Source organism: Ambystoma mexicanum, chromosome 5q (assembly GCF_040938575.1).
Source record: "Ambystoma mexicanum isolate Mex_15411 chromosome 5q, UKY_AmexF1_1, whole genome shotgun sequence".
Taxonomy (NCBI): Eukaryota; Metazoa; Chordata; class Amphibia; order Caudata; family Ambystomatidae; genus Ambystoma; species Ambystoma mexicanum.
The window spans coordinates 1,246,691,789-1,246,718,012 of record NC_090933.1 but is presented as its reverse complement, the minus strand read 5'-3'; positions in this window follow the sequence as shown (position 1 = coordinate 1,246,718,012).

The window sequence follows — 26,224 nt, the reverse complement described above, 5'->3', positions numbered from 1 at the left end:
CATGTGAAGTTAATGCAGTCGGGGCATTGCAATAGTCTAACGGTCTGATTCACAGAAGCTTTTTATAATGGCAAAACCCCTTGGGAAAACGTTCCGTGAATTAGGCCCTAAGTGACTAGGAACTAAGGCTCCGATTACAACTTTACACTTGCACAGGGACATGAATGCACTAATCCGCCATATGGAATGGTGAACATGGTCGTAAAAAGTAGAGGAAAGGTGAACAGAAAAAGTAGTGGAACACTGATCCCGTCCGTTCCCGCTCGCCTCGATCACTGGGAGGATCCTGGTTACGTTTCAAATTGCTGCTGCACCCTGGCGCTCTTGCCCGCCTCCATGCACTCCCTCACTCAATTCAAAATGTGCGGCAATAATGCAGCGAAAACACAGCTTTCTGCTACAAAATATTATTTTCTTAGCCAAACAGCCCTCCTCTTCTTCTGTGGGTGCTTTAGTGACCTACCTCTGATCAACTCACTGGACTGCCATTTTCTAAAGTAATCTAGCCTCTGAGAAACTGGTTGTTCGTTATGCAGCTGCATCACCACTCAGGTATATAACATGATTTGATAGGTTATTTATAATGCGCTTAATACCCAGAGGTTCCTAAGCGTGGACCCGGGGATCGAAACTGTGTTGCTCCGCGTCGTCTTGGTTCCAAGGCAAGCATGTTGCCCCTGAGCTATCCTCCCAATAAGGCAAGGTCCCGACTATTATCCAGTTGATGTTCCTGCACTGACGCTGCGCTACACTACTGCCGTCTCACACTACGGTCTCCTTCCCAACCATCCGCGGAGCCATCACTGATGCTGCACAGTGCAAGCTCCACATTAGAATCACCCTGCATCCGGCCAGGCAGTCCCAATGCATTGCAACCTTGTGTGTCCCTACAGTACAAGGGCCCGCGCGGCAGCCATGGTGGGTTGCTGTAGCATATTCTTTGGTTCCTGCCAGCCTTTGGTAAGTCTGGTCCTGAGAGTAAGGGAAATCAAATCTAGTAAGGCAAGCATCATGCCGGAACAAATAGGCAACTATTTAGGATCTTCCTATAGTAAGCAGAGTGGTGGCTTGGCCAATGTTAATGAGTAGGTTGCTCCATAACGTGGGGCGGCCACTTCCGCCTCCTCTGCTCAGGTACGCAGAGATAGGGTGGTTACATGTCTTTATATCAAGGTAATATATAACGAATGCCCATATATCGAATCTTTTATCTTGAAAACCTTTACAGTGAATGCATTTTTTTTGATTTACCACCCCTAAGAACGCATCCCGACCGTTTCCCAAAGAAATGTAACCCTTTACCCCATCCTAAATACATTCATTATATTTTTATAAAGGTTTTCAAGATAAAAGATTCAATATATGGGGATTCAATATATAGGATTAGATATAAACACTGTATACCAGATAGGGTTTGCTAGAACCAATTGGTGTGAAGACCATAGCTCTTCAGTTATAGAGGACAAATGGATCTTGTCTTTCAGGTATATGCGGGGTGGTAATGTGTAAACGTTATACCAATTTGAATAAGATGCTGCTTTTTACAAAGAGTCAGCTAATATATAGGGGAACGGGTGCGGCGGGGAGGTGGGTTGGTAGATGTTTGTAAATACCAGAAAATAGATGGATAGCTGCATCCTGAACTAATTGCAGCTTGTGCATTTTGTAAGCGGAAAGTTAGACGTAGAGGTCATTTACACTCACCTGCAAAACTGATGGTGGTCTCTATGGCCGTGTGGGAGGCAGAAAATCGCGACACAGTATTGAGGAACTGAAGATTATGAACCAGTTGATTTGCCCGAGGTTGAGCAGTGTAAGGTTCACAGGCCTCCGTCCCTTCGAGTCCGAGACACACCCATACCACAACCAAAATGGCAACCTCCGTTGGTAACTCATAGGGCCTCAAGCAAGATGGAGGACTACCACTTCCTGGGGACGTCCCGGAAGAGGCAGTCATCATCAGCGTTTACAAAACCTTGAACGGCATCTTCCATGTTTTCCATGTTGCAACACTTCAAGTACGCTGGTGTTGCCTGTGGCTTGACTCTGTTATTGATTCCTGTATTCCTTCCCGGTTTCCCTTAACATGTCGCTTAGACCTCCACTTCCTTTCACATTTGTTCTCTAGGCTGCTGCGTCCTGTCCACATCTTCTATGGCCTCACGTCGTCTTTGTTGGTCCCGGACACGAGAGGAGTACCTGTTGCCGACTCTCCCTCGCACTGCTGCTCCCAGAGAATCCCTTGTTGCTCCTTCTTCAAGGTTTTCTTCTAAGAGATCCTTTCTTCAGATTGGCCTATCCTTCTGGTGACCAATCTTCTCCTGGCTCTCACCTCGCCTAATGGGTAGGGTAGCATCCTGAAGGGCCGTTCCAATACGCATCACACCTATGGAAGAAACCTCAGGTAAGCCTTGAAGGGATGAGGGGAAGTATTTCTCCCCCCTCATAATTAGTGAGTTCATACTTATGTAAGGATCCTCGATGCCGTAGATTTAACCGAATGCAATTTTACCAAATGAAAAGTGACCGAATTTGTTTGACCGAAAATGGTAGGTAAATTATATTTGTGTAGTGCTTAATAGTTGGGGTAAGGGTAAATGATGGGGTTGGGAGGAGTAATGGGGGAAGCAGGGTTCTCCCCCGCATTAAAAACTAAAAATGTTTAAAAAGTAAAAAGTTAATTTCGATTTTTGGTAAAGTAGATTTGGTCACTTCTCCATTAGGTAAAATATTTTTGATCAAATCTACTCCATCCAAGGATCATACCAGGTGTTTTGGCTCTGGAGAGTTCAGACTAAGGTCATCATCTCCTATGACAACCTGACGTTTGGTTTTTGGAGGAAATAGGACCAGCGAGCAAAAGAATTTGAGTGAGGGGAAGAGGTAAATGTGTTTTTTCAGAAGATGTTTGGGTCCATATAGCAGGATGTTGGTTTTCCCGCAGTGGGGTTTGGGGCTTTTTCAGGCAGTTATTCTTCAAGGGCAATCAAGCCCCTTGATATGATATTGAATGACCCCCCTGGCAAGGGGGCTGCAGATAGATTTGCATATCTTCTGCACAAGAGTGGAGCATGATGGGCTGTTCCTGGAGGAGATTCATGGAGCTGTTCATATGACTATTGCATAGAAATGGTGAACGAGGAGAGTCCTGAGGGACTCCATATGGGACGGGGGAACAAGGGGAAACACAGTCCCCTTATCTGGCTGTTTGGAATGGTTGTTCGAAATCAACTCAATGTCCGACCAGAAACACTGGCTCCTGCTCTAGCAATTACCAGAGACTGGGATGAATTTAATTTTCAAAGACAGCTGACAGACGAAGCATTATGAAACCGCAGAGGCAATATTCATCTTCAAGGAAAGAACGTTAACAGGGCAGATCTCCCATGTCTAGGCTTAAATCCCAAGTAGTGCCTTACTTTTAATGGGATATTTTACAGAACTTGCCATTGACATTTGCAATATTGGCTGACACCAGTTGCACCCTTTTCCAGGGTAAATCCTTAGTCTTGGCAACCTTTGGTGAACATATATCACCACTTAAATGCAGACCTACCATTCCCATAATGCAAAGATAAAAAACATGACTGGGCATGCATCTACAGATTGGCATGGGTCATGTTAGCAAGGTTGAACAGTAAGGTGGGCACTCAAATTACTACCATGATGGAGGGTGCAACCTGGCTTCAATACTGCCATAAAGGTTGTTACCTGAGTGTGTAAACAAACAACCTTCCCTACACTTTGTGTTACGCACTGTTTATGTTGATGTGTTGGTTTAGGAAGTTGTAGGGATCTGGTGTACTGTGGTGGGTGTGGATGTAATGGGACTGTAACCTGAATGGGTCGCATTGGGGGGAGGGAAGGGGGGGGATCAGGGGGGGGGGGGGGGTGTGTGTGTGTGTGTGTGTGTGTGTGTGTGTGTGTGTGTGTGTGTGTGTGTGTGTGTGTGTGTGTGTGTGTGTGTGTGTGTGTGTGTGTGTGTGTGTGTGTGTGTGTGTGTGTGTGTGTGTGTGTGTGTGTGTGTGTGTGTGTGTGTGTGTGTGTGTGTGTGTGTGTGTGTGTGTGTGTGTGTGTGTGTGTGTGTGTGTGTGTGTGTGTGTGTGTGTGTGTGTATACAGTAAAGCATCAGTGTATCTCTGTTACATTCTAGACTGTTATCTACGAGCAGAGGTGGGATTAAGAAGAAGAAGCAGGTGCAAAGCTCTCAACCATTTGTGTTGCAAAGGCGGGTGAAATCACCCGATTTTGTTTTTGGTGGGTGAGAGCCCATTGGGATGAATGGGCGTGCAGGAGGCTTGGCGGGTGAGTCAGCCCTTTACAAAGCGGGTGACACCCGCCAAAAGCTTGTGAGTTGAAAGCTATGCAGGTGTTGCACGCAAAGCAGTGACTCGAGAGTGCCAAGGACTTGAAAGACATTCTATTCAGTGATGAGACATCCGCAATGCTAACGACGTGGTGTGCCAGAAGAGAGTTCACCTGCCTAGTAAACCACAACCAAAACACCTGGTAAGACTCCATGTGCCAAGGGGATCCCCAAGAAAGTCCCAAACATGATAGTCATGTATGAAGGGGTAATTGACAGATCATTCTTCAAGGAACATGTTTATCCCGCATGTGTCAGGGTTTTATCCCGAGGTCACCCCAAATCTACGAAATGTTCAGGGCAATGATCCAAAACCTCTGCAGCCAAATGATTAATTCATATCCAGGATCCTCTTTGGGTCCGCGCTCCACCTGATTCTCCAGACTTAAATCGGATCGAAATAGTGTGGACGCACCCCGAGGAATTCATAAACCTATAGATGAGGCTGAGCGTATCAGTGTCATCAACACGTTTTGGTTTGAAGTACATTCACAAGACATTTGCTGCTGGACAATGACCAATTTTAAATGTTGTCGAAGGGAACAGGTCAGCAATTAATATTTACTGGAATATGTGAATTTTCTAATCCATGTTTAAGGAATGTGTTTTATTTTGCAATGTTGATGTAATCAAACAAATATGTAATTCTGTATCAGCATATTTATTTATTGCTGATTTTTAACACACTTAATACCAGCGAGTGGTTTCTAAGCGCGGGATCTTCTAAGCACAGGATCTTCATACCAGCGAGTGGTTTCTACGTGCGGGAACGGGTTTCAGACCGATGTTGCGCTGCGTTGTCTTGTTTCCAAGACAAACGCGTTGACCTTGAGCTATCCTTTCTCCTTGTATGTCATCCTCACTTTGGAGTCAATTTCAGGAGAAGGGTGATTGTGCATGGCAGGGGCCTGACCAGGCTTTTGGCCAAGCAAAGATTTCCTTGACTGCCATGGTGGTAAAGCAAGGGGCCTGGAACAAGGGAGTGGGACATGTAAAAGATGCAGGAGTTGAGTTCACCCTTAAATATGTATCCTGGGGAAGCCCTGCAGGTGTTGGGCTCTTTTGTAGGCACAAATATGTCCTTGCAGCTGAGGTCTTGGTGCAAGAGAAAACAAACATACAGCATTCTAATGTGAATCCTTGCAAGTGGGAAGTCACAAGAAACAACATACAACACACAGGGCCTCATTACGAGTTGGCCGGTATTCTGGCGGTAAATCCTCCGGAATACACCCCAATGGAATTACCGTTACCGCCACTTGGTCCGGCGGAATTACTGCTGGATTACAAGTAGCAGGCGGGGTAAATCCCCATTTTTTCAGAGTCTGTTGGACTCTATGGGGCTTTTGTGGAAGAATACCGCCAAGGTAATTCCATCGATTTGGCTGATTTTTAGGCGGACAGTGGGAGAATTTACCTCCAGCATGATGCTGGCTGTAAATCTCCCATTCCAGGGCCATGCTCGTAGTATGGCGGTGTGGGAAAAGTGGCAGTAATTAGATCACTATCACTAAGACCAGCATTTCACTAGTGCAAAAATACATTGAAAGAATGTTTTTTGCACAAGGGCATTTGTGGCCCTAGTGCTAAATGCTCTTGCACTGGTGCACATTCTCTGTATCACCGCAACACAAGTGTGATGAACGGGTGATCAGTGATTAAAAAAGTGCGCTTCATAGAGTTGGGTAAGAGTAAAGATTGTTGTAGTGTATGGCGTGAGTGGTAGAATCCTCAAGAGTCAAGGGGCCGAATTCATAGAATTTTTAGCGTGGTGCAAAGGGACTTTGCACTGCTAACAAACCCCCTGATTCACAGAGCGGTGTAAAGTGCATTTTAAGTCACAAAAAATTCCAGGAATGAGCACAAGAAGTGCCTGTTCAAGGGGAAAAGAATGTCACTAGTTATAATAAGAGGAAGTAGACACAAGGTCGTATTAACAAGACTTTGCCCTGGTACAAGTACGGTTTTAGCAAAGTTTGCTCTGATGCTAGTACTGTTCCCTGCTAGCACTAGGACAAACATTAGCCTGGTGCAGAAATGCACAGAATGAATAGATTTTCTGCACCAGGGCAATGTTTGACCTAGTGCTAACACCGTGCAAAACTGCACTGTGCAAAGGGCCCATGGTGCAACAGGCTGGGAGCATTCAACTTTTGAGAGGCAACGGGGTTCCAGCACCAGGGGCCTTGTCACATAAACTTTGCCTTTGTGTAAGGACAAGTTTCCAGTGATTTTGTGGAATCACAAAATAACGAATCCGATTACAACTAATAGCAAAATAACCAATTCCAAGATAACACATTCCGTTTTTGTTGTTTTAGGGGGGTTACCCCCAAATACCCCCTTTTTTGTTCCTAATACTTTTCCCTCACCCCAAAACCACTATTCCCACTCCCAACCCCATTTTTGTTTTGCTCCCCAATCCGTTATTTTGCAATTAGTTATTTTGGATTTGTTGTAATTGGATTCGTTATTTTGTGATTTCACTTAATCACTGCATACCAATTTTCCGTGGTACTATGAGTAGGGTGAAAATTGCCCACATGTAAATAAGTGCTCTATTAATCCATTTTTACTCCTGGCAAATCTTAACACCAGTGCTAATACTGCTCCCTATTAGCACGAAGGCAAACGTTTCCCGAGCACGGTTCAAGGATTTTTGCGTTATCATCTGTCAATTTTCAGGCAGTTCCAGATTTGTGCCCAACTGCTCATTGCATTCGGGAATTTGTAGGCCCACACTCATAGTGAGTAAGATGATTCTACGTGTGCCAGTGTTTAGTGTGGCTAACAGGCCACCATTCGCTCCAGAGGTATATGGCAGGAAGCCACTCGGCAGCTCTGTGAAAGGATGGTTGCGATTGGTCATCTGGGCAGTCAAGGATCTGTCAGGCGACGTCACTAGGTAACTAACCATAATACTGCCCCACTATGCGTGGGACAATGCAAACCTGGTTCAAGAACTAACAAGCATTGGCAATGCCAACAGTTTTTGCTTTGGTGTAGGCATCGGAAAGGCCCTTATCAGGCATTGCCATGGTGATATTAACCGGCCAGGCCAGGTAGCATGTGAAAAATTGTGCGAGTACCTGAGCATCTAATAGCAGTACCTGGCAAACGCTTAATACTTATACACAAGCCAAAACTTTTAGTAATGCCAATGCTTGTTTTAAACATGACTTCAGAGGCTTTGCCAATGCTTGTTTTTAACAGCACTTCGGTGAAGGACATGATAGTACTTATAAATCGAGGGGCTAAAGCCAGACCTGGTTAGGACATTTGTATTACAGCAGTAGCGTGGTATACAGTTCCAATTAATTCATTAACTATCAGAAGACTACTTTGAAAAAACACTGGCAGGCACATCGAGCATGCAGTTTGATGGTAAGGCTTGATTGAAGAGGGCTCAAAGAGTTCCTGTGAGGATATGCTTTGGACGTGAAGGGGCAGGAACTGGGTGGAAATGGCTGTAGGGTTTAGCATGGCAATTGGCAGTCAATGGGTGGGCAAATAACCAAATCACACCTACAAGTTTCTGTCCTTCCTATTAGTTTCGGCTTATAGGTGGCACTTAAGCTAAAACTAAAAAGGGCATTTATGCATTTGGGAGCCTAATACATCTTATGCAAATATTTCTATATGCAAAAAATGTATCTATGAAAAATGTGGCAAGTTCAGAAAAGTATCCCCACTGGGGCAAACATGTATAGTTATTCAAATAATGAATTTGTCTAGTAGTATGCATCATTCCAGTGAGTCATGTTCTAACAAATTATTTCTATCCGACCTTTCGCTCTTTTGTATCGCAACTTGATCAAATAATACATCTCGTTGTTAAAGAAGGATCTTCCACAGGTGCTCCCTATATCGGGTAAATCATAGTGTTGTCTTCTAAGTTTCAAGGTTGCATGGTCTTGGGAGGATGGCTCAGGGGCAATGTGCTCGCATCGGCAGCATGATGATATGGAGCAACACAGGTTCGATCCCCGGGTCCGCGCTTAGAAACCTCTAGGTATATAAAGTGCATTATAAATAACCTATCATTTCGTATCGTGGGCCTCCGCCACACTCTTTTAAATTTAAAGGTAGCCTCCCAAAATACGAGGTACCTTGATAAAGCTATCATAGCTCCAAAATAATCTTTTGGTTTTCATTCTTTTGATAAAAACAACAAGCTGACTGAGCCTAGTTATATTATTTGACCCCACACATGACAGATTTGTAAATTAATCCAATCCAAAAATTCACGTGTCTTCAGAGTTATAAACGATATCTAATTAAATGTTTTGTCTACTGTACAATTTGCTTGCAGGCAGCAGTGCAGGGTTTTATTAGCTCTCTGAGGCGGGCGCCTCCTAACGCTATGAAAGCGTCACACCAATAGAGGAATAATGGAACAATGAGTCAAACATTATATCCGAAGTAGGGGGAAAAATGGTTTTAAACACTGCATCAAAAAGTATTGGTTCATCTTCCTGCAATAAAATTCGATCCCCTTCTTCCAGGAATTCCTTAAGTAAATATTGACATAATTGCACATTTTTTTGCAGAAAGTGCCAGCTTATTGGTGGCTGGTGCTACAGTAAATCAGTAGGGGTTTAACGAATTTAACGTGGACAGATAAATATTAAGTGCATTGCACTTTACTAAGTAGTCTGGTCAGACTTCCTTTTGCATTTCCTTGAACTATTCTACTTATAAATATGGGAAGAGGCCTGGGCCAATCTATTTGTACAAATTGCACGAAATCCACTTGTTTTTAAAATCATTCATTTTGTCTTGTCATTTGTATAGCGTCTTTCACCATAATTATGGTTCAAACATGCTGTTGGTTCAACGCCCTCGGAGGGATCGGAGTCCAAATTTGGAAAAATTGAGAGGTACAATTATGGGTGTGTGCCTTTCGGCTATTAAAGTTATGTGAGGGTGGCCAAAACCCGGCTGGTCAGACATGTCAGGATAGTGTGTGGATGGGCGCAGCGGAGGTAAACTATGAACTTAACGGGGTGGATTGTGTTGAAGGAGACAGAGAGTTATGTGGGAACCTACAATTCGCATTTTTGTTGTCTAAGGTAGCTTCATTCTTATGGCATAGGTGATGGGCAAAAGTGTTTGTGTTGTATAAGAGTGCAGGGTGTGTGAAGTGAGACTTTGCCTTCCTCTAAGTTATGAAGGTGCGGTGTCCGGAAAGAGAAATGGATTAGCTGGTGTGCGGAAGGAGAAATGGGTTAGCTGGTGTGCGGAAGGAGAAATGGGTTAGCTGGTGTGCGGAAGGAGAAATGGGTTAGCTGGTGTGCGGAAGGAGAAATGGGTTAGCTGGTGTGTGGAAGGAGAAATGGGTTAGCTGGTGTGTGGAAGGAGAAATGGGTTAGCTGGTGTGTGGAAGGAGAAATGGGTTAGCTGGTGTGTGGAAGGAGAAATGGGTTAGCTGGTGTGTGGAAGGAGAAATGGGTTAGCTGGTGTGTGGAAGGAGAAATGGGTTAGCTGGTGTGCGGAAGTTGAAATGGGTTAGCTGGTGTGTGGAAGGAGAAATGGGTTAGCTGGTGTGTGGAAGGAGAAATGGGTTAGCTGGTGTGCGGAAGGAGAAATGGGTTAGCTGGTGTGCGGAAGGAGAAATGGGTTAGCTGGTGTGCGGAAGGAGAAATGGGTTAGCTGGTGTGCGGAAAGAGAAATGGGTTAGCTGGTGTGCGGAAGGAGAAATGGGTTAGCTGGTGTGCGGAAGGAGAAATGGGTTAGCTGGTGTGTGGAAGGAGAAATGGGTTAGCTGTACAAACAACCACATCTACATCCTGGGTTCTATTTATACAGCTTGCACAACTCGGCTAAATGCAAGATATGGCTGACTTACACCAAAGGGCTAACGCAAGGTATGGCTACCTTACACAATTAGGCTAATTGCAAAATATGCCTACCTCACACGATTAGATTAAATGCTAAATTTGGCTACCTTAGACAAATAAGCCAAATGCGAGACATGACTGACTAACACAAGTGGGCTAAAAACAAGGTATGGCTACCTTCCACCATTAGACTAAATTAAAGATAAGGCTACCTTACACAAATTAGGCTAAATTCAAGATATGGCTGACTAACGCGAGTGGGCTTAAAGTGAGGTATGGCTACCTTACACAATTAGGCTAGATGCAAGATATGGATGACTAACGCGAGTGGGCTTAAAGTGAGGTATGGCTACCTTACACAATTAGGCTAGATGCAAGATATGGATGACTAACGCGAGTGGGCTTAAAGTGAGCTATGGTTACCTTACACAAATTAGCCTAAATTCAAGATATGGCTGACTAACGCGAGTGCGCTTAAAGTGAGGTATGGCTACCTTACACAATTAGGCTAGATGCAAGATATGGATGACTAACGCGAGTGGGCTTAAAGTGAGCTATGGCTACCTTACACAATTAGGTTAGATGCAAGATATGGATGACTAACGCGAGTGGGCTTAAAGTGAGCTATGGCTACCTTACACAAATTAGGCTAAATTCAAGATATGGCTGACTAACGCGAGTGGGCTTAAAGTGAGGTATGGCTACCTTACACAATTAGGCTAGATGCAAGATATGGATGACTAACGCGAGTGGGCTTAAAGTGAGGTATGGCTACCTTACACAATTAGGCTAGATGCAAGATATGGATGACTAACGCGAGTGGGCTTAAAGTGAGGTATGGCTACCTTACACAATTAGGCTAGATGCAAGATATGGATGACTAACGCGAGTGGGCTTAAAGTGAGCTATGGCTACCTTACACAAATTAGCCTAAATTCAAGATATGGCTGACTAACGCGAGTGCGCTTAAAGTGAGGTATGGTTACCTTACACAATAAGGCTAGATGCAAGATATGGATGACTAACGCGAGTGGGCTTAAAGTGAGCTATGGCTACCTTACACAATTAGGCTAGATGCAAGATATGGATGACTAACGCGAGTGGGCTTAAAGTGAGCTATGGCTACCTTACACAAGTAGGCTAAAAGTAAGATATGGCGGCCAAACACGAGTGGGTCAAAAGTGAGGTATGGCTACCTTACACAAGTAACAAAATGAAAGATAAGACTTCCTTACACAAATTGAGCTAAATGCAAGATATAGCTTACCAACACGAGAGGGCTAAAAGCAAAGCATGGCTACCTTACTCTTTATATGAAGCTTCAATCATCATTTTCTGTTTTCAAACCTGTGACTTGCATGTTGCACAGAGAAGTTTAAGACCTTAGAAGCAAGTGGATTCATTCACTGAGCTTCCTTAACGGGTTTGGAGCTTGGGGCTTGCTACCCACAGGCGCATTACTGCAGCAGGCATTGAGAGCAATGAGCAGGAAAACTTGCATTAGAACTTGTGGTCTGCTGATAACAGATATTGGCAGCTGGGGCAGCTGGGGCCTTAACCCACAGTACTGTATTTCTGGGACTGGGCTGATATAGGCAGAATGTATATACCCAGCAGCTGGGGCATTAAATCACTGAGCTGTCTTCCTGGAAAGTAAACACGTGATAGCAGGTTTCACACAAATCCCATCAGCAGGTCCATATACCCACTAGCTATCTGGCAGGGATTGTGATGGTGACAAGCACTTTGCACACAGATCCCAACAACAGTTACAATAACCCATTGCGCTATCTTCGAAGAAAAAAGGGAAGCTTTAGAGGTGTGTGTTGTACCTCTTATCAAATCCTACCTGTTTTTCAGAAGCGCAGGTCTGTTGAGAAAGAGAGTTCCTGGCAGCCTCATGCTTTGAAAGGTGGACAGGGCTGGGGAAGAATCATTCAAACGATTCAAGGTGTTTAATCAACCCTGGTAGGATGAGATGCTGAGTCAGGCACGACTTTCTTGTAATCAACCCTGGTAGGATGAGATGCTGAGTTTGGCACCCCTTTCTTGTAATCAACCCTGGTAGGATGAGAAGCCAAACCAGTCACCCCTTTCTTGTAATCAACCCTGGTAGGATGAGATGCTGAGTCAGGCACCCCTTTCTTGTAATCAACCCTGGTAGGATGAGATGCTGAGTCAGGCACCCCTTTCTTGTAATCAACCTTGGTAGGATGAGATGCTGAGTCAGGCACCCCTTTCTTGTAATCAACCTTGGTAGGATGAGATGCTGAGTCAGGCACCCCTTTCTTGTAATCAACCCTGGTAGGATGAGATGCTGAGTCAGGCACCCCTTTCTTGTAATCAACCCTGGTAGGATGAGATGCTGAGTCAGGCACCCCTTTCTTGTAATCAACCCTTGTAGGATGAGATGCTGAGTCAGGCACCCCTTACTTGTAATCAACCCTGGTAGGATGAGATGCTGAGTCAGGCACCCCTTTCTTGTAATCAACCTTGGTAGGATGAGATGCTGAGTCAGGCACCCCTTTCTTGTGCCTGACAATGTCTCTTGAGGGCATTCGATGGATTGGCCTATAATTGATATTGATATTGATATTTTTATATATGTCGCGCTCGTACACAAGTGTTTCAGAGCGCAACCAGACAATGGAGGGGAAACAAGGGAGAACAAAACAACAATCTTCCTAGGCCCAGTGACATTGAGAATGCGCAAGTGCATGGGAGAGGGGAAAAGTGCATGGGAGGAATAAATAATAATAAAATAAATAAATAAAAGACAACACACAGTGGTAGTGCAGACAGCAAGTGGCAAGTGCAGGGTTTAAGGCAGCAGATAGGGTATTTCTGATAAGCGCAGGAGAAAAAGGGGGGGCTGTATGGGTACAGATACAGTCCCCGGTGCAAGGAGTGGCCTGGAGGCAGTTCAGGAGGGTGGCAGGGTGAGCAGGTAACAGTTCCCGGAACACAGAGGGTAGGCCAGGTGCACAATGCCGAGATAGAACAGATCAGCAGGTGAGAGGGCGAAGGCAGAAGCAAAGAGGAAGGTCTTGAGGTGTTTCCGGAACCGGAGATGGTTCTCCTCAAGTTTCAGAGTGGCAGTGCAATGGAATATACACTTTTCTTTCACCCAACTCACTGGTCTGAGTGCTTTGACGTGTGTCACCCTCAGCAGGATAAAAGGCTGAATCCTTCAGATTTTTTGTTTAATTGATACATTAACGATATGACTTAACAAAGGAAGCAATCGATAAAGATACATAATACAACGTTTTGCAATCAATAAAGTTGTAAGAACTAAACATTATTAACAGAATAAATACATGTCAATAGACAGATAGTGAGGACAGACTAGACAAATAGGATGAGGAGGGAAAAGAAGGAAGGGAAAGATCATAGTACTCATTATTTCATAAATAGGAAACTGATAAATGCAACAATTCTTTTCAATCTAGACAGTTGAGATATTAGATAAATATATCCCACTCATTATTACATTTTTGAAGATTATTTGTAGAAAACACATAACATTTTTGATTCGATGCAGAGAACAAATAAAATTCCATCATCTTTCACAATTGACTGCAACCCTTTCCGCGTCGTTAACCTCTCCAAAAGAAACAGAGCTGTTTTTCTTTGCCTCAGCAGTGCTTGTGAGGAGATCTTATGGGTGGGTGGAGAGGCTCCCAAGGGGGCCTGGGGCAGCCACAAGCATCCTAATCATGGACCCTGAGGTGGCGTGGGGAGGAGCTCCTGCTTCCCCACTATTCCACACACAGAAGGCAGGGGTTTTCACCGTGCCACCTTACATTCTGCTGGCCCTTTAAGGGAAGCAGGAAGTGTCCGTCCTGCAGAGCTGGCATTGCCGGCTCGTTTGGCTACCCTCGTGCAGGCACAGGAATCGTATACAAACTTGCAGAGTGAAAGAGTGGGACCTGAACGAGGGTCAGAAATGTGTCAGGCAGTTAGCATCACACAAGCCTTCCCTTCCCGTACAATTAAGAACAGATATGATCTGGGGAGTCTGTGTGACCCCACGAGAAAGGACCACTCAAAGGTAGGGACAAGCCAGCCTCAAGGTCCCCCATCAGGACTGGAAGCCTGGGTCCAAGCAGCCAATGCATATGCCAGCTCCCAGAAGAGACATACTTGAGTTCTATTACCCCAGAGAGAGGACTGGAAGATAATACCGAGGCGTCACTGGCAGAGAGAGGACCACCCAAGGAGAGGGCTACGCCAGTCCAAAGCCCACATCAAGGCTGCAAGCCATCCCACGGGACAGAGCCCAATGGCACAACTCCATTCCAGATAACACTCCTGAGGCCTCCCTTTAGGAGGGAAAGTCTGTAAGGCAAGACTAAGGCTATATAAAGACTAGGTCATGTGCCAGAGGGCTGGTGAAGTTAGGGGAGAGCAGAAGAGAGGGGCAGGAAGACAGTCCCAGATGGCTGAGGTAAAAAGGCAACCGGACGCAGTAGAAAAAGCCCTGGAAGCTGGAAAATGAAAGACCCTGGAGGTAGGGAATCAGGAGAGCCAGCAGGATGGGAAAAGAGAGACCTGGGGCGCTGGAGAAAGGAAGTCCCATAAGGTCAAGAGGAGAGTGTGACGTAATGGCCATTTGGTGAGGGTAGGATAGCCTGATCTGTTTTATATTTTTATTAACATAAAATGATATATGAAATTCTATTTTTGAATGGCAGGTCTTCTAATCAGAGCCCTTTTCATAAATGCTCCATGCCAAAGTTATAATACGCACGCGCCTTTGCTGCAACAGGTTTCCTGACATCTACAGCCCCAGCTATTGAGTGGCAAAGAGGCGGTTCACAGGTCACATCCGCATGCCTGAGCAAAGTTCTTCTGTAGCTCTGATCAAAATTATAACTATTGTATGCCTTAGTCAGTCTGGTGGCACATACATATTTCAATATAAGTCATGGCTGGTTTTGGCATGCACACGGCTAAGGGCACACAATTTACATCCACCGAAATTTGATATCGCATTAGTGTGAGCTCTGTGAACAGGACTAATGACTATTGGTGTCTGGCCTGTCTCCACAGCCGATATGGATGCTGCCTCTTTCATCCCGATGTGTGGAAGCAACACCTTCCATCAGGGCACATGAACTTCTCTCAGGGCACGTGCAGACTTGATATCCTTCGCTGCAGAAAGGAAAGGAGCAGAAAACAAGCCGTCTCTGCCTACGCCCCAAGACTATGGAACCTTCTCCCCAACAGCATCAGACTCACCCCCACACTCCTACAATTCATAAAAGAATTCAAGACCCACCTCTTCAAGGAGTCTCTCCTCCTCAATACCTAGGCCATCACATCACCCCCTGTGAAACCTGACTCACTAGATGCCGTTGGCCCCTCTCCTCTCTGACACCCTGTACAGCAGCACCCCTCCTCTTTGCTCCTCTGTATCCTACCCCCTGTATATCTGGTCTGTTGTCACCTCTGAAAAGCGCCCCGTTATGCAGCTGTACTGTTGTATGCCTCTGTAAAGCACTCTGTTGTGTATCTGTATTCTTGTAAGCCTCTGTAAAGCGCTCAGCTGCTTCTTAAAGCAAGGTCAGCACGCAATAAATATAATAATAAAGGATGTCTCTTGGGAACATGGTGCTTCAGAGACAGTGATGACAAAGTAAGCTCTCCCTCTCAGACTGGGATGCTGACTAGTGGAGTGCCCTTGAAGCCCATACACATGGGAAAGGATCAAAGCTAGAGGAGCCAGAGAGGAGAGGTAGGTTGATGGAAGGGCCCAGCCATCTTGGAGGCTGTTGGGGCCATCTTCCTGTTTCTGTCCCTTCCGCTTCCTCTGGGCAAAGTACTTTGGGTGTGGTGCGATAATATAAACATACGTTTCTACAGGGGTACTACCCCACACATACGGTATTGACACCTCCTACTAAGTGGGGATATAATCAAATTAAGTTTCAAACAAAGGAGGAGCATTAATCCATAATATACATTAACATTTCAAAATGCACACAATGGTAGTACCTGGACATCACCTTATGAACCCGACACTCTCAAGTATATGTCCTCAAATTGTTACATATAACATATTTTAATATTCAAAAGACTCAAAGCTACAAAACCCTGACATAGAATTCTAAAACACTTAAAAAGCATCTGCACATGTTACAATACATTATACACAACGGATTAAAAAGCAAATTTCAACGTTAAAAAACACACAGGAAACAAAGGTTAGAACCTGAAAACAAGGTACAGAGCCAAATTAATTGTTATTGCTCCACACTGTACCCATCATAGCCCGACTTATATAAGTTTCTGTCCTAAATGTTGTGTGTTAACTGGACATTCCTCAGGGGCAATCATGTATCTTGTGCTCTGAAGTGGCGATCTTTTTCCACTCAAAATTCTATTCTTTAGTTTCAATAATGGTACTCCAAAATCTGAAAACTTGCGTCCCAAGTGTATAATTTTCTTAGGCCAAATAAGGTTATAATTCCTTAGTTCTGTACACACTGGTCGTCACAACCAAAAACAATCCACACGGTCCCGCTTAACTAAACCGCTCTGAACCGTAGAAATGGTCCTAAAATAAATCCAAAAAAATTCTGATCATCTCGTGGGGTTTCCAACGTCACTAATTGGAACAGGTAGCCAACTGGTATTCCACCTACGGAGACGGGTCCTTGGAAAGCGCTCGTTGCGTGTCCACCCAAACACCATATACTGTGTGTGGAAAGGCGATAATATAAACAGCACTTGCTACAATCGCCTGGATGTGACCCCTCACAGCAGGCCCGCTTTGGATCCATCCCATGTGAAGGTTTTCCTTTATAATGAAGAGGCAGACACTATTTATTTGATTCATTGTTGGAGCATCAAGAGAAAAAGAAGGAAAGCAGAATTTAAACCCAGAATTTGGTTCGAGGAAAATCCCCCATGCTCAAGAAATGGAGGAGTCCAGAAATTACTGCTTTTAGTAATTCAAAAGCAGGGATAGGCACAAACGGGATAGACAGCGTCCAAATGCACTCTTGGTACATTACAGGCTGGTAGCAAGGTTTTGTTCCACCGTTACATCACAATCAAAAAGTTACATTTCTGGACCTTGGGCGAGCTAGGATGGGGTGAACAGTATAGCCAGACTTGATGGGAACAGCAGTCTCTGCCTGCCTGCCTCGGATGAATGGGCCTTGTTCCCCAGGTTCAGATCACGTGTGTAGGGACCACATAATTGAGCTCCCTGCTTTCATTTATGAAGCATTTCAGCACCCAGCCGTTGCAGGTGCTCTATCTTTTCTGTTGACTTGAAGCACTCTATCCTAGCATCCTAGGCAAGGTTGGGCACAGTGACTGCACTGCCAGCTCTGCTTTGCGTTTCTCGGGGAAATCAGTGTGTGAGGGCTCTACCTGTGTTTTGAGCCTTTCTTATGTATTTTCAATGCATTTGTCCCGGAAGGATAGCTCAGCGGCAGCGTGCGCGTCTTGAAAGCAAGACGACACGAAGCAACAACAGGTTCGAGCCCTGGGTCCGCGCTTAGAAACCTCTGGGTGTTTAAGCGCGTTATAAACACGTAACACAATTACGCAACTAAAAAAATCCAAAAAAAACAATTCCTATAGCAGCGCTTCGATGCCTGCGGGCGGTGTGAGCGCTTTATAAATGTAAAAAAATAAAATTAAAAAATAAAAAATAAATAAAATGCGGCTGTGGCATCCATCTTTATTTTCATAGCTGTTCATGCTAGTTGCTTTTAGGTTTTTGCAATCAGTTAATGTGTGTTCCTTTGCGCCCAGCTAATGCCTCTACATGTGTGTTCAGCCATGTCGCCTCTTCATGATTACTTTGGTGATGTCACCCAGTTATGGTCTGTGGGGCTGCTTCAGTGGGTGACATCTGTCATCTTGGTGGTATGCTGGGGCAGGGGGATGAGGCCCCCCCAACAGAAGGGAACACCTTTGGACCTCTGTTGGAAGTGCAGTCCACTCCAAAGTCCCCTGCCATAGAGGTAAATACAGAAGGCATCCAAGGCAGAGGAAGGAGAGCTCTGTTTCTTAACCATCACAAGGGAACAGTCGGGTTGACCACTGATGGACCAAGCACAACATTACAAAGAAGAGGATGTGTTCCAGCAAGAAATAAGTCATGTACAGAGAACCCCAACGCGGGCTCAAAATAAATATCCAAAGAACGGGGGGTGATCTCTGTTAATTTAAGAGAAAAATTCATTTGTCAACAAATTAGCGCTTGTAAATAGAAGAGAATTCTTTTAACAAAAATATTAGTTCAACAACAAAATTATTTCAGTTGAACACATTGTATTTATTTGCTGTTGCTCATGTAAAAACACAAAACAGACAAAGTTGCTAAAAACGAAAAGCCAAGTTCAGGCACTTGCCTAACATTTAAACAAAATATGCTATATTACAACTACACCCTACAATGCCCTTCTCCAAAGAAAATCAAAAAACTCCCACACGTGAGCCCATATACAAACACATAAAGTGCAATGTTAAAAAACACAAAAAAACCTTGACCTAATAAGCAGCCTTATCATACACCTCGAGCTGCAATTATGTGCCAACTCGTGCAGCACAAAGACTCCCTGGTGTGTTTAAAGATTATTCAGTCATAATATATCAAATATAAGCAAATCAATGCTTAATTGTTCACAGCGGTAAACACAGTGGGTTTCAAAACACTTAAACATTTGTTCTCAGACATTTGCCAACTTAAGTTTCGGCTGGCAAAAAATGGTCTGAAACTTCAACAACGGCGCATCCTTCTTCAGGGCAAGAAGAACATATGTGGTCCTTGGAGACATTGACAGGGATAATATCCCATATCAATAAAGTCAAATACTAAAGGTAATTCAGAAAGTATGATGGCATTGAATCTTGATTAAATTAAAACCGCACCAGTCAGTGTTACATCAGGTGTCTCCTCACCTGGAAGAGTCCTAAAGGGCACATCCATTACTGATGAATGCCACAACTACATCCGTCTTGACAGCAACCTATGTTGCTGCTGAATGAAATGATGATGTTTCAGTTGGACGTTGATTTTGGCATGAAATCGCAATTGATCACTGTCTGGTTACTAAATATCAAGCCTGTGTGATGCCTCTGTCATGGTTGTATTTAACCTGACAAGTCCAGTAATAACTAACTATACTTAAATGGCGTCCAAGGTACTGTTTGGTGCTTCTGATCTACCTATTAGTTTGGGTGGGCCGCATTGGGCTGTTGTGGGCTCTGAGCTCCACCGTCCTCCAGAGCCAGACCTCTCTCTGCTGGCTTCACTGGAATCAGTATAATGTAGTCGGTCTACAACTCAGCGGAGGCTCCTGTCCCCTGCACAGGATTTACTGGAAAAACAGGCAATACTTGTATACATTTATACATATTTCACCAATTAGTTGTCATTCATTTCCAATGTAAACTGCATTTATTAATCACTCGTAGTCCACAGTTTCCCATGAAGATTATGTTATGTTAATTTGGATTTTTCAAAAAATAAGTACCCAACTCGTTTCGAGAGTAAACTCCTTTCTTCAGGGGAAATTTATAACATTATTTAGAAGGACAAATAAAACTGCACACATTCTTATGACAGAAGAAGTTATTAAGAAAGTATTCTAATTTTTTCTAAATAAAATACATATGAACATTACTGTTTTTTTCAATTATTCCAAACAAATACCCTTATATTAGATAAAGCAATATTAATGGCACTTAAAAAGGCTAATGTGTCCTGGGTATTAGAAATCCATCACCAGAAAAACAGTCTTAAGCACCGCTCGTGCCCCCTGAATAAGGACTAATGTGATACCCCACTGAACTCTGCCCTTCTACTGTAACACACCAGAATTATGCACCACGTGTGCATTTAGAATGTGAAGGTAACTGTAATAGGAGAACAATTTCTAGTAAATTCCACAGCGAATTAAAAGTCCAAAAAAAAACAACTAAATGGAACAAGAAAGAAATGACACCAACCAAATCACATCAATAACATTAACTCCATCACCACACTGTGCCAAACTGAAAAAGGTTGCAGTGCCTTATTGGACAAGGAAACAAGTCTCCAATCTGTAGGAGAAAAATTGACTCATAAGACTTGTAAACAAAAGACTTCAAAAGAATAATGTTACCCGAGGAAATAAAGCTTGAGATCCTACTCACCGAGCGAATTAACAGGATTCTTTTAAACTCTACCCATCTGCAGTGCGAGGAATGCACCCGACGGAGAGTGACCAGATCAAGGGCTTTATGGAGTCAAACTTTATAGTCACGTGTCTTGGTGCGAACATAATCCCCTCCCTGGAGTGGGAGTGCAGGACAGAAGGATGCCCCTTGTCCTGAAGCCCCTATATTGGGACTCCCAGCAACCTAGAAATCCCAGAAGCAGCGGAAATCCTGTTTCTCTGCCTCAAGATATTTTCAAGCTAGGTTGATTTGATTTTAGTTTTTCTAATGCGCTAAATCGCCCATATGGCTCAGAGCGCAGAATCAATGTAGACAAGACAAACAACACCAACTAGAAGGCAGTCCGAGGGCGAGAAATTAATCCTGGTCGATGCAGAGAAAGCTGGGGTAGCCCTCAAGTATTTATTAATGAACAGCTTAATCAGGGTCGAGGTTGAACAGGTGGGTTTTAACTCCATTCTTGAACTCTGCGACAGACTTAGCCTGCCTCAGATGGGTGGGGAGTTTATTCCAGGCCTGGGGGGCTTGGACATCAAATTCAGTTCCACCAAAGCCAAATCTAGGCTGCGTGAGCCTTGTAGAATCATTGGAACGTAAAGTGCGAGTTACTCTACAGGCAGATAGTCGGTCAGAAAGAAATTGGGGGTATCAGCATGACAATATTTATTGGTAAGAGTAAGCACTTTGTGTGTAATACGCTTTTTCAGAGGAAGCCAGTGAAGTTCCTGTCTGGCTACAGTGACATGATCTCTGCGAGAGAGACCAAATACGGCTCTGACTGCATTGTTTTGTGTAACCTGCAAAGAGTGCATGTTACCTATTGCGATGCCTGCCAAAAGGCTATTGCCATAATCAAGTCACAAAATGATAATTGCTGTTACCATAAAATGCCCTATTCTGAAAAGAGATGTTGGGGCGGATGTGATTTAAAAGTTTGAACATGTAACTACATGAGGCCTTAACTTGGGCAACATGCATCCAATGTGATGCCCAAAGTCTTTACTGACCTAGCAACTTTAATTTTGATGTCAGCGATGGTAACAGCATTATAGTCGTGCTAAGTCTTTCGAATTTATTGCCAGATGCTATACTCAAAAGTTCTGTTTTTTCAGCGCTCAGCGCCAGTGAGTTTGTGGCCATACAAACCTGAATAGATTTTTTAAATTGAGTTAATAAGGTTGGTATCCTTGATAAAATCTGGGTGTCATCCGCGTGATTTGTGAATTGGACATCCAGATCATCAAGGAGAGTAAGAAGGATGGTGGTGTAGATGTTGAATAATGTAGAGGAGATGCATGATCCCTGCGGTACGCCACATGAAACGGCTACCGGTTGGGAACAAGCATCATCCACAGCCCCGGGCGCGTATCTGAAGCCCAGGGAAGATGCAATCCATTGGGTGGCCAGAAGAGAACACAGTGCCTGTGTGTGCTGTCTTTTGACCAGCAGTGAGCGGTCAATCACGTCAAATGCGGCAGGCGAGTCAGGAAGCATCACGAGCGCTGGTTTACCCCTATCCACAAAGCCCGACACACTAGACCTAAGATCGAGGAGTGCTATTTCGTTCACATGTTTGGACCTAAAGCCTGATTAATTGATATTAAAAAGGTGATTACTCTCCAAGTGTTCTTGGAGTTGAGCATAGGCTACTTGATCGAGAATCTTCAGCATAAATGGCACATTAGTGATTGTTTGGTAGTTTTTAGGGTTGTGAGGATTGAGGGTGCTCTTTTTGTCAGGGGCGTAAGCCAAGACTCCTTGAGCAACAGGGGAACACTCGCTTCCTTGAAGGACAAATGTGACCAACCCATGGTGCCAATGTTTCAATAGAATCCTTGAAGAGTTCTGATGGACAGAGATCACCCACACACGAGCTAGGTTTCATTTTCCCCACAATTTCACATATCTGAGCCTCGGAAAATGGGCTTGAAATGAAAGAACCTCTGCAGAAGATTTTCATTGATTATGCGTGGATATACATCTATGAGTTTGAGGCGCCCTGATGCCAAGGAAGAAATCTGATTGACCTGATAGTCAATGGTACTTTTAAGCCCAAGGATGTTTTGATTGAATTTGTTTTGAGTGAGCTGACACCAGTTGTTGTCCTTTTGAAAGGAGAGGCCTTCTTGAGTTTGACCTCCACATTCTTTAAGCATGGTGAATAGTTCATGCATACTGGACTTGGCAGAGGAAATCTGATTGTTGTAACTTTCAGATTTTGCCGATATAATAGCTTGCTTCAAGTTAGCTCCTAGGAATTTGTAGGTATTTAGAAGGGGTGAAATCTTTTCTCCACTCTCTTTCCACTTTCCGTTTATCATGCCGCACGGCAGTGATATAATCATCAAACCAGGAATTAGTGATAGCTTTAGTTTCTTTTTTTATCGGGACTTCTTTGGTGTGAGAGAATCAATATTGTGAATACAGTGATTTGCCAGGTCATCAGAATTGATGAACAGGTGACTGGGTTTAAGCAAACACAGGAAATGAGAAGAAAAGAGTTGGGGGGGAAAGCTTGTTAATGTTTCTAACAAGCACCTGTTGTCTGGTAGTCACTTTCTAAGGAATAAACTAACTAGGCATACAAAGTTCAAATGTAACCTGATAATGATCGGACCAGGGACACTGAGCAATATCCAGGTTGGCGAGAGACACTTGATGGGTCAAAACCCAGTCCAAAGTCTGACGAGCATTATGTGTTTGAGTACCCACATGTTGAGTGAAACCAATGGTTTTGAGGGTGGAGAGCAATGAGACTGCATAGATATCATTGCGGTCGTCAGCCCATCGATTAAAGTTTCCCATAACAATCATGCGGTTCTTTGCTTTAATTGATTTAGTAATTAAATTAGTGATCTGTTCCTCAAAGGCTGGTATATGAGATGGTGGTTGATAAATAAGAAGCAGCGGGGTCAGAGAATATTTATCCTGAAGTTTATTCTTGGCCAGAAGGCTCTCACAGCCCTCAGGGGTATTGTGGGGATTTAGATGTATATTTAGGTGGTCGGCTGCGAGTAGGGAAACTCCCCCCGCCTCGGCGGTCTAGGTGATCTGCCCTGAACAAAGGAAATCCAGGGAGAAGGGCTAGACTAGCGGTGCTGGGGATGTTAGGAGTGAGCCATGACTCTGTGATGACCATGAGATCACAGCCATTTCTGATAGGGGTGTCTGATTCTTCAACCCCATGCTTGATCAGTCATCAGGTGTTAAAAAATTAACTGCCTGATTCATGGAATTATTTGCATGAAAAACGCAGATTTGCCTGCCTTTCTACCCGAAAATCCATGTTTGAAGTATAGGTATTTTCGGGCAGAAAGGCGCGCAAGTCTGCGTTTTTCACGCAAATAATTCCATGAATCAGGCTACAGATGTGTAGTTTGCAGTGGGGCGAGACAGCTTTACTTTGTGTGTTCGAGGAGGTCATGCCAGTAATGAACCGAATAGTACCTGTTCGAAACGACGAAAATAAGCTTGCTCCCACAAGCTGACCCAACCCGGCACTAACCGGCTCGTCCTCATGTGCCAGGGCTGTCGCGCCTTGTCAGCATAAAAGAGAATGCGGGCAGAACTACATAAAAAAAGGCAACTGCAGTTTCGTAGCGTGCTGTGCGTCGAGCAGTGTATTGGGAATGCAAGAGGCAAGGAAATCAATCAATATACAATTTAAATAGTCAGGATTTCTAAAGAAACTAATCTTTAAAATGAATATGAGTAAAAACAGTTACAGTAATAAAATTGATAAAATTCAATTCTAAAAGGGACTAGGTTCTGGGAAAAGGTAAATAGGTGAACAATGTCAATTACACATAGAAACACTGTCTAAAACAAAAGAAGCTTGACCAAGCTCGCCGCCTTCGAGCTACCACAGGACCTGCAGTGCTGCTTTTGGTATTCCAAGCAAAACGTCTAACCGCTTGCTGCATTTCAAACTATCTTGATGCTGGCTTGACCCGCTGCCAAGGATCATCTTGAGGAAACCGCCCACAGACTGAACCTTCGTGGGAGCACCTCATTTGAGCACCGACTCGAACTGCTAGAAGCCATCAAAATCATTAATGAATGCAAACTCAACCCAGCAGAAGCCATCGTCTTGCCGTCAACTAAACAACTGATCAATTTGTTGGAAAACACACTCTCTGTCTCTGACTCGGCCCACGAGAGCCTGCACCATCAAACTGACTCAACGCCGACTGCAAGTTGGACTGCATTACCTCGAACATCTCTACTAAGACTCAATCACAGATAAAGCCCGGATCAATGTTGTCGAGCCCCCAAGGCAAGGGTAAGGCACTGTGAAGAGGCCGTCCAAGAACATCTAACATTTACATTGTTGTCTAGTCCGTTTGCTAAACACCTCTGTTCATCTACCCAGAGTGCACTTTCTCAAAAGTCTGCATTTTCTGTGTTTACTTACAGGACCGGGTATTTCGAGTGTTGTCTAGTTATTGTTTAATTAAAAGTCTCTCTTTTATTAGAACCTTGATTGGACATTCTTGTATGTTGGAACCAATGTTTGGGTTGCTACTGTTATTAGCTCATGCGCCTCCTGAAGATATAGCCTGCCCTCGCACTGCAATACCAAAATAGGCAAAGGATGTGTACTTGTCGGTCTGTGTGTGTTTTATCTTCATGATTGGGATTACTACTTGTTTTTTCGAAGTGTGGGACTGAGTGGGCGGTTTAGCCACTACTCACCCCTCTACGTCTACAGGGCATCAGTCGATTTATCACAGAGTGACTGAGAAGGCTGGGCAAAAAGACCAGAGGGGAGAAGGAAGATTGCAGGCTCAGCTTCAGTGCACTGATGACACTCCGGGCACGATCCATAACATTTTATTCACGGTTCAAACTGCCTTAGACTACCGACACAAATGATGGTTCGTGGAACTGCGCAAAGTGTATTTTTGCAGTGCAAAGTCAGTGCAAAGTTAATTTTGTACTGCAAATGTCAGCAGTGCAAAGCCACTTTTCAGCATTGCAAAGTCACTTTGAACCCTGCAAAGAATTCCATGAATCGGGCTAAAGTGTACAGGGCACTCAATGAGGCCGACAAGCTTTTGGGGCTAGGTATTATCGCACACAGTAAGAACACAGCCCACGTGCTCGGTCATGAATGTTCCCATTTGGCCTGGGGCAGGCTTTTTTGCATGTGGGCGGTCCGCCCTTGCACTGTCAGACCAGGCTTTAGCACAATGCAGTGGCGTCTTGCGATAACACCAGCATCTCAGAACTCGGTCTCCAGGGATACTGCTGCATTTACACCAAACCTTGTATGATTCAACCATTCGAAAATGTACTCTGATTCTACTTTGGTGCAGCTTTGACAAATTGGTAAAATAAATATTCTATGAATATTGTTGGTTGAGAGTTTTTTTTTTTTGCGGGATTATGAGTGTTCCATCTACTCTGCTTCAATGCCCGGCACTTTTTCCTCTTCTTTTATTCTTTCCTTTTTTTTGCCTTCCTTCGTGGCTTCTTTCTATCTTTCCTCCTTTCTTACTTCCTTTGTTTCTGTTTCTTCCTTTAGTTTTCCCTTCCTTCTTTTGTGAGTTGCTTCTTTCTTTTGTTCTTTCTTCCACCTTCTCTACTAACCCTAATTCTAACCCCTACACTGCTTCTTTTTCTCTTCTTTTTTCTCTTTCCTTAAACCTGATCCTAAACCTAATCCTCCTTCCAAATGTCACCTTTGGATTACTTACTTTTTTTTTTCCTGGTCTATTTCAGTGGAAATGCTGCCGTTTGACACAGAAAATCCTCAAGAGTTGCAACCTTTATTTTTCATCACTGAATGTCAGTAGGACAGAACATGGTGTAGATGTAGGAGCATCTGGTA